This window comes from Oryzias latipes, chromosome 16 (genome assembly GCF_053564925.1).
Source record: "Oryzias latipes strain Hd-rR chromosome 16, Olatipes_Hd-rR_3.1".
Taxonomy (NCBI): domain Eukaryota; kingdom Metazoa; phylum Chordata; class Actinopteri; order Beloniformes; family Adrianichthyidae; genus Oryzias; species Oryzias latipes.
This window is the reverse complement of record NC_136252.1, coordinates 25,560,474-25,574,757: the sequence shown is the minus strand read 5'-3', so window position 1 is coordinate 25,574,757 and position 14,284 is coordinate 25,560,474. Positions and strand designations below refer to the sequence as shown.

General features: G+C 38.3%; 1 protein-coding gene across 3 annotated transcripts in view; it reads left to right on the top strand.

The window, feature by feature from the left end:
• Positions 1-14,284, top strand: part of bcam (basal cell adhesion molecule (Lutheran blood group)) — a 49,809-nt gene that overhangs the window by 20,423 nt on the left and 15,102 nt on the right. The gene's annotated exons all lie outside the window — the stretch shown is intronic.

Here is a 14,284-nt window from a genome sequence, read left to right as displayed (position 1 = left end):
ACGAGGACAGGGGGAAGCAACAAATAAAGAGAATGCACACAGAGCAATTCTATTGGAGTAAAAAAAAAAAAAAGGTTTGTGAAAAATATATATCAACCAGAAAACCTCATTTTTAAATTACGGTGGCACTAAAAAGAATTGAAAATATTATTTGAAAATGAGAATCAGTTCCAGCTTAGTTGAGGTCTCGGATCCCAATAAATCCAGAGACAGGAGACATGTTTGTAAAAATCTGCATTGTTTTTAAAACCCCTTTTTCTGTTGATTTTTTATTTTTATTTTTAATTAATTATTTTGCGCCTTTATTCTGTTCAACTGTAATCAAACGAAGATTGATTTGTCTAATTTGATTACCGAGGTTGACAGTTATCACCAGGCAGCTGCAGTGAGATACCAATAAAGCTCCATTTTAATAACGCTTCAGTGAGATGACAAACACATTCAACCTATTATAAGAATAAAAATAAAATTGCACTTTGTTGCTTCATTTTTCCCCAAAGCCTCCCTTCCATCAGGTGCAAGAGAAACCACATTGAGCAAAACAGCCAAGAAGAAGCAACATCATCTAGGTGTTATTTACTCATAGCCCCAAGCTGTGTTTGCCTCACCTCAAACAGTGTTTGTGTGAAACCTGTCCACACAGGCATAGACTCTTTCCAGGTCAACAAAACATGCTGGTGCTACCATTCAGCATTGAATTAATGGCGGAAAAGGGTGACAGGAAAGGAAAACATGTGAGATGTTGAGGTCTTTAGATATGGTTTTTGGCTGCTACGGATGTAACAGTGGGGCACTGAATGCAGAATCTGAGAGACTTCAACCTCGGAGTCATCAGTATTAAAATAGACGTGATGTGGGGAGATATCCTGCAGTCCTCTATGGGTTTATGTTTAGCAGAAATGTGAGACCCACTGATACATATGTTGGCCTGCCTTCACCTTTCCTTTATTTTATTTATCTAAAATCTTACTTCCTCTTTAGAGCCAGGCCCAGCTTACTATACCCTATTGTGTTTTCAAATACACACATACACAAGGCCTGTGCTGAGTAATTTGCCCTGGGTTTTATTCCTCTAAATGGACTAAACAGCTATTTTGCGCAGTGTATTTATCTGCATCTGCCCAGCATGCTAGGAAACGACTTACTGAATGAATTGACTCGAGGATAGATGGAGAGGGGAAATGAGAGAGACAGTAGAGGCGGCAGCACTTTGTCCTAACCCTTTTAGCAAGATTAGCTGTTGTCTTAATACCTCTCCCCCTTCTTTATTTGGAGTCAGCTGCGCTCTTAGTGTCCTCTCTGACAGTGGTTTGGAGCCAGATCTGGTATTTGGAATGTGTAGTTTGTATGCAGAGCTTCTGTAGAATACAAAAACAAACACAGTTAAACCCATTGAAATAGCATGGAAATAAAGCAACAACAACAACAAAAAACATTAAAAAAAGAATGTCTTTCTTAAATTATGGAATATGCAACTTTGGATTTTCTTGTACATCTGAAGTAACATAAGACCAACCACTAATGTCAAATCTATGAAGATGGCAGAAACCCAAACTGGTGGTGTTAGTGAAGGGAAGACAAAAGTGCTCAGAAGTTAATGCTTATAATTAGAGCCTATTTGTTGTTTTAGCGGCAAATATTAACTTTATATCGATTATTAGGAAATATAGGCAAATGAAAACGCATTGTCATTAGTGGAAATTAAAAATAATGAGATCCAAATTCAGACCTCAGACGTGAAGTTCAAACAGAGGAAAGTAGTAATGGCCCAACCTCTCAGGTAGTCGAAAGTCAGGAAAATCCAAAACACAAAACAGGGTAAAGTGAAATGTGCTGAAGGAAACAGGATCTTAAACAATAATAGTGTAATATGTGCTGTAATGGCCTTTGACCTGCTAATGTTTGGTATTAGGTTGGTCAGTGTTTGTGTTCTTATCATACATGTTAGTTGAATTCAGGTCATTTTCTTAGCAGAAGTATCAGATGAGCTGGTCGCATTCTCTGTTCTGTAGACCTTTGTCAGACTTCACCACCTTAGTTATTCTCAGAGGACACAGAGTCTGAGTCTGCATACTTGCAGCTTTCCTTCACTGGGCCTGTTGCTGTGTTTAGATTATGGGCAAACTCCAATCACATTGGACAGTTATCCTGTACAAAACAGGTATTATAAGTTCAATTATTCAATTTATTTAATTGAATCAAAACTTAACAATGTTTCCATAATTCTGTCTGAATGGTCTAAATGTAACCTGTTATCAGTTGGGGGAAGACAGGAAGAACTTGATGGGTTAATCAGTTCACCTTATCTTTTATAACGGTGCAGAAAATGGTGTTCAATAAATCAATTAGATAGATAGATAGATAGATAGATAGATAGATAGATAGATAGATAGATAGATAGATAGATAGATAGATAGATAGATAGATAGATAGATAGATAGATAGATAGATAGATAGATACTTTATTGATGCCTGGTGTGAAATGTTAGACTATCTATCCATCCAAAAATGTGTGACCTAAGGACACAGCAGAAACAAATGTATGACCCATTGGAATATTAAAAAAAGGAACCATTTAATGACCCAGTCTTTATAAATAGACCACCTAGATGCAATATATGGTTTGGACAGATTGTTTTCCCTAAAGCACTGCATATCTTTTGGGACTCATCTGAGTTTACCAAAGTGTTTGTGATGACTAAATCAATAAGATTGCTCCAGTTTTCTCAAAATATCTGAACAAAAATGAAGTAGTTTATTTGCTTGATTATCAATCTCTTCGTCCATCATCTTTCCACTGCTGCCTCCTCATTTTTGGGGTCCTGTGGGCAATTTAGAGTGTTTTCTGCCTCTCCTATCACTGAATGCACCTCATTAGAACACGCCATTATGGACGCCAGCAAGATTAGCAGCAGCATATGCAAGCAGATTGCCTGTGCCAAACACTGCATATCATTGTGGCCCATTAAAGCAAGTCATTTACCTTGATAAATGGATAGAGGCAGTGCGGAATTGAAAACACACAGGGGAACCTCTCCTCCACTCATTTCATTTTTCTCTTTCTCCTTTTTCTTCTGCTGTCCTCTGGGACCTTCTTGCTTCCTAAACTTGTTCTTGTCCAAACTTTGTATCACACTGCTCAATACCATCTACTTCAAACTCTCTTGCTCATTTTTCCACCAATCCCTCCGTTCTTTCCTCTTTTTGCTCGTCCTATTTCGAAGTTTCTTTTTGCCAAGGGCCGTGTTTTAAGGAGGGAGGGGTGAGTGAGAAAGAGGGAGAGAGAGGACAAAGTATGTTAATTGGAGTGCCTGGGGTGAGAGGCAGAGAGCGAAGAGGCCTGATTCAGGGACCCCCGTAACATTAAATATTAACACCTTTTCTCATCTCTGCTCTTTTAGTGACATCCACTGATTGGGCCCTCTCCATCGATCATGACGCACAGGCACACACTCACTCTTCTTCTTCCCTCCATCTTTCACTAAATTGAGTTCCTTCCAAAAATGAAAGGCAGGCAGGAGCTGACACACTCTTGTAATTGGGGACCCTCTCTGTTTTGTGCCCTTTGATTTAAAAAGTAATGAAATTCTACTTGATATTTTCATCCAGTCCTGTATGTACTTCACTGCTGAATTCCCTTTTTTTTTGGTTCACTCAAATGTGAACTCTAATGGAAGCAGAGCACTGGCTTTTGTCATGCTAACTCCTTGCTAATGGAGGAAGATATAATGCAGCAGATTGGGTCAACTAAACGATATTATCCCAATAAGTGACGTAGATATTCTGTATGAGTGATGAGCTGTATTCAGCTGCTTCTAATGGGGGGAGAGTGTTTGGTTTATTAGTTGTGAAATATATTAAAGACCCACTCTGATTAGATTAGTGTTTTTGGTGATTTTAGAATGTTCTTGTAGCTTTTTTCTAATTTTATAATGTCCAGTAAACTAGCTCAAAAGATGATCAGAGTAGGACTTTGAGAAACGTTTCTACAATGCTTGCAGAAACCAAAACCTCAGCACGAATACATTCAAGCTTGTACTTGTTTGAATTTCATTGTTTCCCATTTCCATCAATCTCACCTTCCTTCGGCTCCTGAAACTGACATGCTCATGTCCAAAGATGACAAACACATCCACTCTACCAGATGCAAGCCTTGTTATTGAGCGCACAGCTCCAAACTCTGTTGTTAGAATGGGATTGACTCCTCACCCGGTTGCCTGGGCAGCAAGACTGACGAGGGGGAATCTCTTCGCGAACAAAAGAGAGTGAGGAGCCGACCTTGTAGCCCTCTTCACATTGTTTGTCTTGAGGTACTAAACTGCCCTCAGAGGAAACAACACGCTCTGCAGAACAGCTGTGATTTATGTGGTGCAGAGCTACATAGTGTGATGTTACCCCTTTGCCCTACAGACCAACCCGGCAGATACTGACCTGGACACGATCTCCTCTCTGAGGCTTAATCTCTAAGCGCTCACCTTTAACTGACATCAATGTCAAAGTGCTCAGCATGATATGAGACGGGGAAAGATGGATCACGCTGTTCGGACAATTTAATCTCCTTGAAAACAATTTTTTATTGCAAAAACGGGGAGAGGCCACTTACCTTTTATAAATCCAAGATTGAGGATTTAAGGAAACTTGTTGGGCGTGAAAGCCTTAATGCATCCTATTGGTTCTGGTTCTGTTACCTGAGCAGTCAGAAACACGGTTTGCCTTAAAACCCATAAAGAGAAAGGTTCTGTTCTCAAATTTGGAAGTGTGGTAGGTAGGCCTGCACAATATACCGCAAATTTATCGTTATAGCAATATCCAGCTCTGCAATATGCATATCGCAAAAGAGAGTGAAAATCGCAATAAATCGTAAACCTTAAATGTGTTAATACAACCTAATGGCAGCTTGAAGCATTTAACGAATCAAATAAATCCCTTTAGGCATTTGACCAATCGGATGGACGCCTTCACCTTGTTGACCAATCGGATGGAGGGCTATTATGTTAGATGTTTGTCTCCTATGTCAACGAGGGTCATTTGGAGTATAATTTTTAAACTGTTGCAATTAAATGGGAATGATGCTTTAGTTTATTTTGTTATTTGTTTAAATACAGCAAATTATACCGTTATCGCAATATTAATCTTAAATATCGCATATCGCGAGTTTTCCTTATATCGTGCAGCCCTAGTGGTAGGTAGTCTTGGAGAAAACTTAACAGATTTATGTTTATGGTTATTAAAAAACAAGACAAAAGCTAGAACTCAAAGAAACTAAAACCAGGGAGGGACAGGACAACCCCTGAACCATGACAGAACTGAACTACATCAACTGGCAACAAAAAGCATGTAAGGCTTAGTTAGTCTACTACCTGACAAATGTGTTAATTTTGCAAGGGCCTTTGGGCACATCTCTTACAAATTCTGCCACGATATGGACTTCTGGAGAAGGCTGCTCAATACTAACATAGTCCAAACCACTATTGTCATGCAAGTAAACACAAAGACAAATGCTCTTATTGCACATGTCACAAATGTGTTCCTGTGAGTGTGTAGATGTACTGCAGGCTACTGTGATCCACATGGATAGTTTAGTGAGACTAGAATGTTAGGGAGTCATCCAACCTTAAGGCCATGTCACAACGCCACTACTTGCATTATGCACATATTGCATGGATGAGAATTCGTCATACATGAATATATGTGCAAAAAGGGAGAAAAGTTGTGGTCTTTATGTGAAATTTTTTACAGATGTATCACAAATGTATCACATTAGCACCACATGGACATATTTGTGGAAAACCACAAATTTGCATATGCATCTCGTAAAATGAATGCACAATTGCGTAAGATTTGTGTAATATTTTTGTATAGACTACATAAAATACGCATAAACTGTATAAAACTCAAAAGACCAAAAATATTGAACAGCTCAAAACCAAATTCACACAAAGACTCGCTGGCCATAATCCTCGATGAACATCTGCGCACATCACCGAATGATGAACACAAGAAACACTTATGAATTACGTATATCACAAATGAATCACAAAAGACCAAAACTTTATACATGAAAAAAATGCGCAAAGTGTATGTAGTGGCTGTGTAAAAGTGACCTTTACAGTGACTTACCGTTTTATAACTTTCATTTCAGGTCCACAGATGTGAGAAATGAAAGGTTTTACGACCATGGAAGAAAGTGCAGGTTGACAGGCTTGTGTTTGTGTCAGCCATGCTGTGTCAATGTCGAGTTCATGGGAACATCAGATCCTTCCGAACCAATTTACCCGTCTCCTCCCTGTTACTTTGTCCTCCACGTCTCCTCGCTTGTCCTAAATGAAAATCAACCAATGAATCAACATAAAATGGAACATGTTTTAAGTGCTAATCCCTTTAGTGCCACTGAAAGTGTGTTTTGCACATCAAACAGAAAAGATGAAAGAAATTTAAAAAAGGGGTTGTGTAAAAGCAAAAAATTTTAGCCTAATTAAACTAAGACAAATGAAACTAAAAACCAGAATGTTCCAAAAATGGTACAGCCCTCTTTATTATATACAATAAATTCTGCTGTTTGTTTTTTTGCTTATATGAGAGCATAATTAAAATAAGTGGTGATTTTGGTCTTCATTTATGACAAACAGATCAAATTTCCATCCTAGACTTTGATGATCTTAAGCTGTATGTGTGCTGCTACAGGTCCCAGGTGTGAATTTTTATTTCTACTTAGGTGGTACATCAGTACAAGTCCAGACAGGGAGACAGGCAAGCTGGTTTTTATCCTGTAATTGTGGAGGTGTACGGCTTGTGGCATCAGAGCGTGCAGGATCCATCTATCTTGCCTGTAATCAGGGTCCCTGATCCCAAAGACACACGGATATGACACATAGCCCTCATAAAATACAGGAAATCTATTAGAAATGAGGGCGTCCAGCCTCACTAAGTAATGAAAAAAGAAGACTAAACATGTAATTGTGCTTGACTCCTTTTAGAGGCTCAGATATCATCTTTAAAGCACAATAAAACTCTACTGCCTTCAGAGTTATGAGTCTCAATACTTTTAAAAGGCAAATGTCTCATCAGGTTTATAATACTGAGACAGACATGAAGCAGACTGCGACTTTAAAACATTGATTTGTAGCTTATCAAGCAAATATCATTAAATTAGGTTTTTCTGGGAATTTATTTCTGGCATTTAACTGGTGGTTCATGTTTTCATTAGGGTTTATGAAATGCTGAGTTATCCCTCCTGGCAGTTCATTCCTTCCTAAAGTAGAATTTGTAAAGCAGATTAAACAAATATACAGGAATGTGAAGTTGGAAAACTTCATTAGGATCTTCTTTTAAGGGCTTTATTGGCTTAACTCTAAGTAATTATCTTCTACTTGGAAATCATGCTCATGTCGTCAGCCCATGGGTGTATAGGAAATTTAAATTTGTTGTTACTTTTCCACAAATATATCGCAAAAATTAATTGATTTGCTTGCCCAGGCATGCTCAACTTTGTTTTTAAAATATAGAACGAGAGATTTTGGCGTTTTTACTTTTTGAGATCATAACTGATGTTAAACATTTTTGTATAGCTTTTGTATCAAGATACATTTTCTAAATAAATGAAGACAAATCACAAAACTTTGATGTGAAACATTTTAAAAACATTTTCAAATCATCAAGAGGGATTTTCATTTTTTAAATGTAAATGTTTACCTTGTTTAGTTGTCCCACCTAGAAGAGCAATAGTTAGTTTGTGCCAAATATGTCAGACTTGACCCCTTTCAAAGGTCAAAGCCTTGCATGGAGCTGACAAACCCTGCAGCATCTATTATTTGCAAAGATTCAGTATTGCTGTGCTTACCAATATTAATTTCTAAGGAGGTAGTCAACTTATGAATGAATGGCCTGTCGCCTTTTCTCTTAACTGACTTCTGTTGTTTTTGTCTTTTTGCTTTTTAAACTTCTCCATTATGTGCTCAGCATGTCGGTTATTACTTTGGGGGTCCCACCAGGTCTCCCTGCGCTGCCCCTCTCTCTGTTACATTCATTGTTGGTGTGTGGGATGTGAGTCTGGGGTGTGTGGGTTTGCAGCAGCTGCTGTTGCTGTGCTGCACCTGTTCTTGTCTCATCACTCAGGCGTTGATGGACCCCAGGCCTTACGAGGCCCCACCCAGACATTGGTAGTGTGACCCAGCAGGCTCTAAAACGCACACACACAATAACATCTGACATACACAGATGTTTTATTTTATATACCCTAGCTACTTTTCATCATATTTTCACCAACTAAGCTTGAAGGAGAAAAGCAAATTGATTACAAAAGTTCTTCTTTTCGTCTGGATTGTCACCCATCCCAAAAACAAACTGACTGACTTAACCAGATTATAATATTTCCCTAATTTAGTATTCATAATGGTATTTAAGATACCATTATGATATGGTATGATTTAACCATATTAAGAAGGCTAAAATACTTAAAACAAAGTGAAGAAATAGAGGCTTAGATAATGATGAAGTACAATGATACTATGTGAACTACCATATTTTTTTTAAAAGTATAGGTTGCTGTTTTATGCGTAGTTCAGCTGGGGTTGCAAATTAAATGTGATTTTTGACAAAATTATAGCAACGACCAGTTGTTAGCATCAGTGTTTGCTTCTGACAGTAACGCAGAAGAAGAAGCGCCGCTCAGTCTTACGCCGAGTTTAGTGGAATTGAGAATGAAGAATTCAACAAATTTAGGGATTTGTAATTATATAAAGAGTTTAGTTGACTTGTTAGAATGTTCATATTGCTAGTTAAAATAATTTCTCATACGTTGCGCTTATATTCAAGATTTGTCCTATGTTTCATGAAGCTAAATAAGCATCAATGTATTAAAGTAGTGCAAATATTCAGCTTATTAATATCTATCAAATTTGCCTTTTAAGATTAAATGTCTGTTCTTTTTCCCATATTTTGTTACATACATTTCTCCCAAAAGTGCATCTTATATAGAATTTTTTTTTTTTCTAGATCGTGCATTTTTTGGCTGCTACTATTTATTCTCCGGAGCGACTAAAATTACAATAATTCCAGTTGCTGCATTTTATGCCAATGTGACATTTTGTACTGTGAGTGTTGGTTTGTTTTCATTTAGGCACAAATTAGTATTCGATTTAAAGTTTTCTGTCTTTCTAGTTTTTCATTTTCTTCTGTTCGACTCTTTGTTGGCAAAATTTTTAAGCTACATAAAGTTTCTGTGCCAAATTCAATCCCACTGGACAAAGGAAGCTTCCAAATCAATTAAACTGTCTTCACCTCAGCAGGAAAGGATCAGTGTTATATGGGATTCTTGAACACCGACCTGGCTCAAAAATAATAAATCCTGTAAGCCATACACATTCCTTTTGTTGGGATAGTAGACCTTTATGTCAGTGTGTAAATAGTAGTCCTTCTTTTTAAATTGGCTAATATCCTTGAAATCAATTTTTTCCATGAGCAAACAGCACACACAACTTCAACCAATCAGGTGCAAGTGCAATTGAAAGCGAAAATCAGTAAAAGGAAATCTAAGTTACTGTGCGGTCTTTTTTTCCATGACCTCATACTGAAGGTGACTCAGTTCATTACTTTGAGTATCTTATGCGTTGGGACTGTTTGCTTTGCCAACAGTTAAACTCACTAATCCTGTTGGGAGTTTTGGACCACATACAAATTGAGACAACACACAGGTTCACTGCTGTGCTTTACCCTTTCCTGACTTTGGTACTATGTTGACCTTCTCTGACCTCACAGATCTGTGGCAGAAAGTTTTGGTGTAATGTTTCTCTGGTTTATTGCGATTGTTTACCTAAAAAGTCTGAAACACTTATCTCACTCCTCACGTTTCATCCAACTGATGTAGTTTGCAGAAAATAACATGAGCGGTCTGTGTTAGCAGCACAGAGAATTGTATTTGTATTGTGATGATAGTGAGGTTAGCAATCACATCTCAAGTTGTTTCTTGTCCATATTTTGTTTATTTTATTTGATTGCTTCTGTCTTAAATCCTTAGTGTGCTTTGCTGGGTATATAATTACTGCAGAGCAAATAAAATAAAAACACTTCTGGAAAAAACTATAAAACGGAGAAAGGTTGAAAATTTGTGTGGGTTTGATGTCTAGAACAGAAATTCAAGCAAAACCAGGGAAAAAGGATCCAGCTGGCATCTTTCATAATGAAAAGCAACCTCTTCTGTGTGCATCTCAGTATGTGAGGAAGAAGAGAAAGGCAGACACTGAGAGGAGCCCAAGAAACAGCAAGACAGAGGGTATTAAAGTTGATTTCACATTAACTTTTCAGTAGGTGTGGGACTGGTTCTGCTCCACTCAGCCTCTGCTTTGACTGCAGACCCTGGATCCTTTCTTTTTCTACGCACAGTTGCTTTTTATGAAGGCTGGGCTGCTCATAAATATTCCATGCATTATAGATGTACTGTAAGAGCATCTGTATGTGTTAGGGGTTATGTGTGTTTATTAGGGTGTGTTCAAGTCATACGCTGACCGTCTTGTTCCCATCTGTCCCTGTAACAAGTCACACACCCCATCTCACACCACCTCACACACACTTTCCCTCTATTTGGCTAAATCCGATTATCTTGCCTGCACCAGCTAACAAGACCCCCAAGCAGCCAGTCCCTCCCTCTATGAACCCCAGCAACCCCCAAAACTCTCCTTTTTTTTTTTTTTTCTTGTACGCTCTCAACCTCACAGACACAGTGACAGCCGACAGCCTGTGTCTCTAAACACACAAACACTCCAGCCCACATGCTGCTCTGGGCTCAGATTGAACAGAGGACTCCCTGATTATGCTTTAATTGCCTGTCTCTGTCTGTCCAGCTGCCTTGTGGGTAAAAACCCAGAGCAGGGGCTTGATTGATCACTCTAGACTGAACATATTGTGAATGACATTGAAAGGGACGGGCGAGGCGAGACTGGAACAAAGAATGGACGTTGATACATTTCTATGGGAAAGGTAGCTGCAAGCGTTACAGACTGTTGATTAATATTTTCAAAGATAAGATTACCTGTTGTCACATCAATACCACCCTGCCACCATCAGTGTCAGTTACACAAACACACACAGACGCTCTTAACACATACAGTATAAGCCTACTGTCATGACTCTATAATGGACAAAAAAAGGTGATTTAAACTAATTTAAGCCTGTATTCAAGGATTACAATTTAAATGTAAATTGAAGTTTCCCCGGAAAGTGAATTAAACTTTACATTATGTGGCTAAATCTGAGCAATACAGCCAAAACAATCATTTAAACTTAAAACGATTTAAAATGAATACTGTGAATATGATATTGTTTGAAACTATTCCAAGTTTTTTTTAGTCATAGACATCAATTGTTTTGCATTTAGCCTATGTAGAGCCACTCCATGAACTCTGATGTTCATGCTTGTGCATGGTAGTTTAAAATGAAAATACAAACAAACACTGGATGGCAACATGTCTATTTTTTAGCTAGAGATGACAGAACAAACACTGTAAGCTAGATTTAACTTTGCATTGTAGGATTTTAACTGAGTCATGCCTTTTGTGTTCTGTCTAAAATAAAAGACTAATAAATGGAAAACCTAGCAGTGAGTGACTTCAAAAATGGGATTTTTGATGGATTTTCATCCTCAAATAATAAACATAGTTCTACACTTGATGTCAAAAATGAAAAATGTACATTAACATTTTGGCACTTTGGGCTTACCGAGCGGTCTACAACCTTAAAATTTAGTGTGGGCCACCTGCGTGCCCCATGCAAGACAGTTGTTACTATAGCATGAACCTCATTGCATAACATTTAAAAAATCAGCGGAAGAAATCAAGTTTTAGTATATAGAAGAGCTAAAGGACGGAGCTCTGTATTGGTGCCAGAAAATGTCGCTCAAATTAATGTTGCGTGGGTGACTGTGTGTTTTTGCAATGCACCCCTCAACGGGACACTTCAAGCCTAAGTGCTGTTTAAAAAATGAACCACTTGATTCACCCACAAATTTTTGGACATGTTTCCTGGCTTGTTTTGGCATTTATCCATTTTCTATCCTCTCTGTCCTGTTTTGGGTTTACACGGAGGGGGGGGGGGGGGGGGGGGGGTACTGGAGTTAATCCCAGCCATCATCAAGTAAGAGGTGTGTTACCCTCTCGACAGTGCCTAGCATGGCCAAACCGAGACAAATGACAGAACCCACTTTGTAAAGTGTGCCTCTCACTTGCTAAAAAAAAAATTGGACTCAGTAATGACCTAACATGCATAATGAATGGACTTTCAGGAAGAAGTTGGGGAGCTCACAAAAATCTTTCTCGGATGCAGGGGGAGAACATGCAACTGCACACAGAAAAGCCCCAGGCGAGATTCAGGGACTTTCCTGGTTGGAGGTGATATCGCTAACTAGCGCATGCCACGTATCCTGTTGGCATAGAAACTGGGTATTTTAGTTATCCATTTTTGCTACATCCCTTGTGAAAATGCCGAAACATGAGCCGCATTGAGAACCACTAAGCTGATAGATTAAAAAAAAAAAACCCAAGAAGCTAGAATTAAAAACAAAATAAAAGGAAAGAAGGAAAGAAATATAACCAGAAGCAAAAAAATGAATCTTCTGATATAAGGATGACATCTTTGACCTTTGACCCTCATGTGATTTGCGGGTGGAATGTATTTCACTAACAACACAGAGGAGCCGCAGTGTGTTTTTTGACAGCTCTTATCTCTGTCAGATATACAGTACGCCCCGTCTTCCCCTCCATCCTCTGCCCCCCTCCTCTTCTTCACTGTATCCTGATAACAAGGTGGCCATCGCTCAGCTCCTCTCATCTCTCTTTAGACGTTTTCAGCAAGTCCTCTTTCATCTTCCCCGTCTGCGTTGCTCCGTCTGGTTATTAAAACTAGCCTGTCAAAAAGCTGGAATTCCCACAAGTCCTTCCTCCCCACTCTTGGCAGCATTTCACAACAAATAAATTATTCAGCTATAGATTTTGTAGTCGAGAAATTGATGGTATGATTAATTTATGTTAGTATACAAAATATGTGGGAATATGCAGTTTTATAAGTGAGACATTTTTTTTTCCTTTTAGTTTTAGATATATTTCTACCTTACTTTGTACTCACTTTTCATTGTTATATTTATTTACAGTTTATAAAGTAAAATAGTTGTTTGTCTAGATTTTAACCCCTCTTATTGCCATGATGCTTTGTTGTTTAATTAGATCATTTACCCCCTGACATTAGCATCACTGTAGACTGACAGCACTTACATCTCATTTTTGACTTAGTTTTGATTCATTAGCTGCAGCAAAGCTTTTGTCCTCTCTCTCTTGCATATTTTCCTTTAAGTCCTATTTGTGATGTAGTCAAGTTTTGGAAAAACAGAGAGCTCGATATAGCGAGTTTTGAAAAGTTGGACTGTGTCTCTGTTCTCTCTGCTAGAGCAGGATCCGTTCTGTCCCTTGGTTGCATTGAAATGTGGGACACAAGATGCATCCTGATGTCTCTGTTGAATGGAGAACACTAAAAGTGTCAGGTTCTGGAGCCTTCAGGTTTCCACTGGGGCTCCTGCATAATTTGGATTTGGCCATTTTGAGTACCTCCTGTAGAAGTTATTTAGATGTCTGTTTTTGCTATGAGGAAATCGGATACATTTCTACAAAATTTACACAGGAAGTCATCTGTAGAAAAGCAGACGCAGTTTCGTTCCTGATGTCTTTCCAAATGCATATCATTGAACAAACGAGGGTTCCACAACTAAGACCCCAACTTTTGTTCAAAAACGGAGTTTCTCAATAGCCGGCTGGAGGCAGGATACACAAAGTTAGATTTTACACTATTATAAATATTCAAAACACATTAGACGTAATTACAGCCCGATGTCAAATACTGATTTGATGTTTCCAGCTTTATTTCTGTGTGAGGTATAGAGCTTCAAACTACTTTCTGTCCATTTTCAGAAAGTTGTTGAACTAAGCAGAATAACCTAAAGTCAATGTTCCCTTCCCACTTCCGGCTTCATTTTTACCTTGCAGAATCTAATAGTTGAAGTCAGATATTATCTGACCCGTGTGCATAAGTCTAAGTTCGAAAAGCTCCCATGAGACTTGAAGTTGCACTGGTTCTGCAAAGTGAAAAGAAGACATTCAGGTGCATTTTTATGATTTTTAAAAGCCTAAAATGACAACTTGTTACACAGAAGACTACAGGTGTTGATAGTGTACAAGTAACCTTTATTTACTACTTACAGACACTATAAACTTACTATTAAGCTTTTATCCTGAAGAGTGGTGCA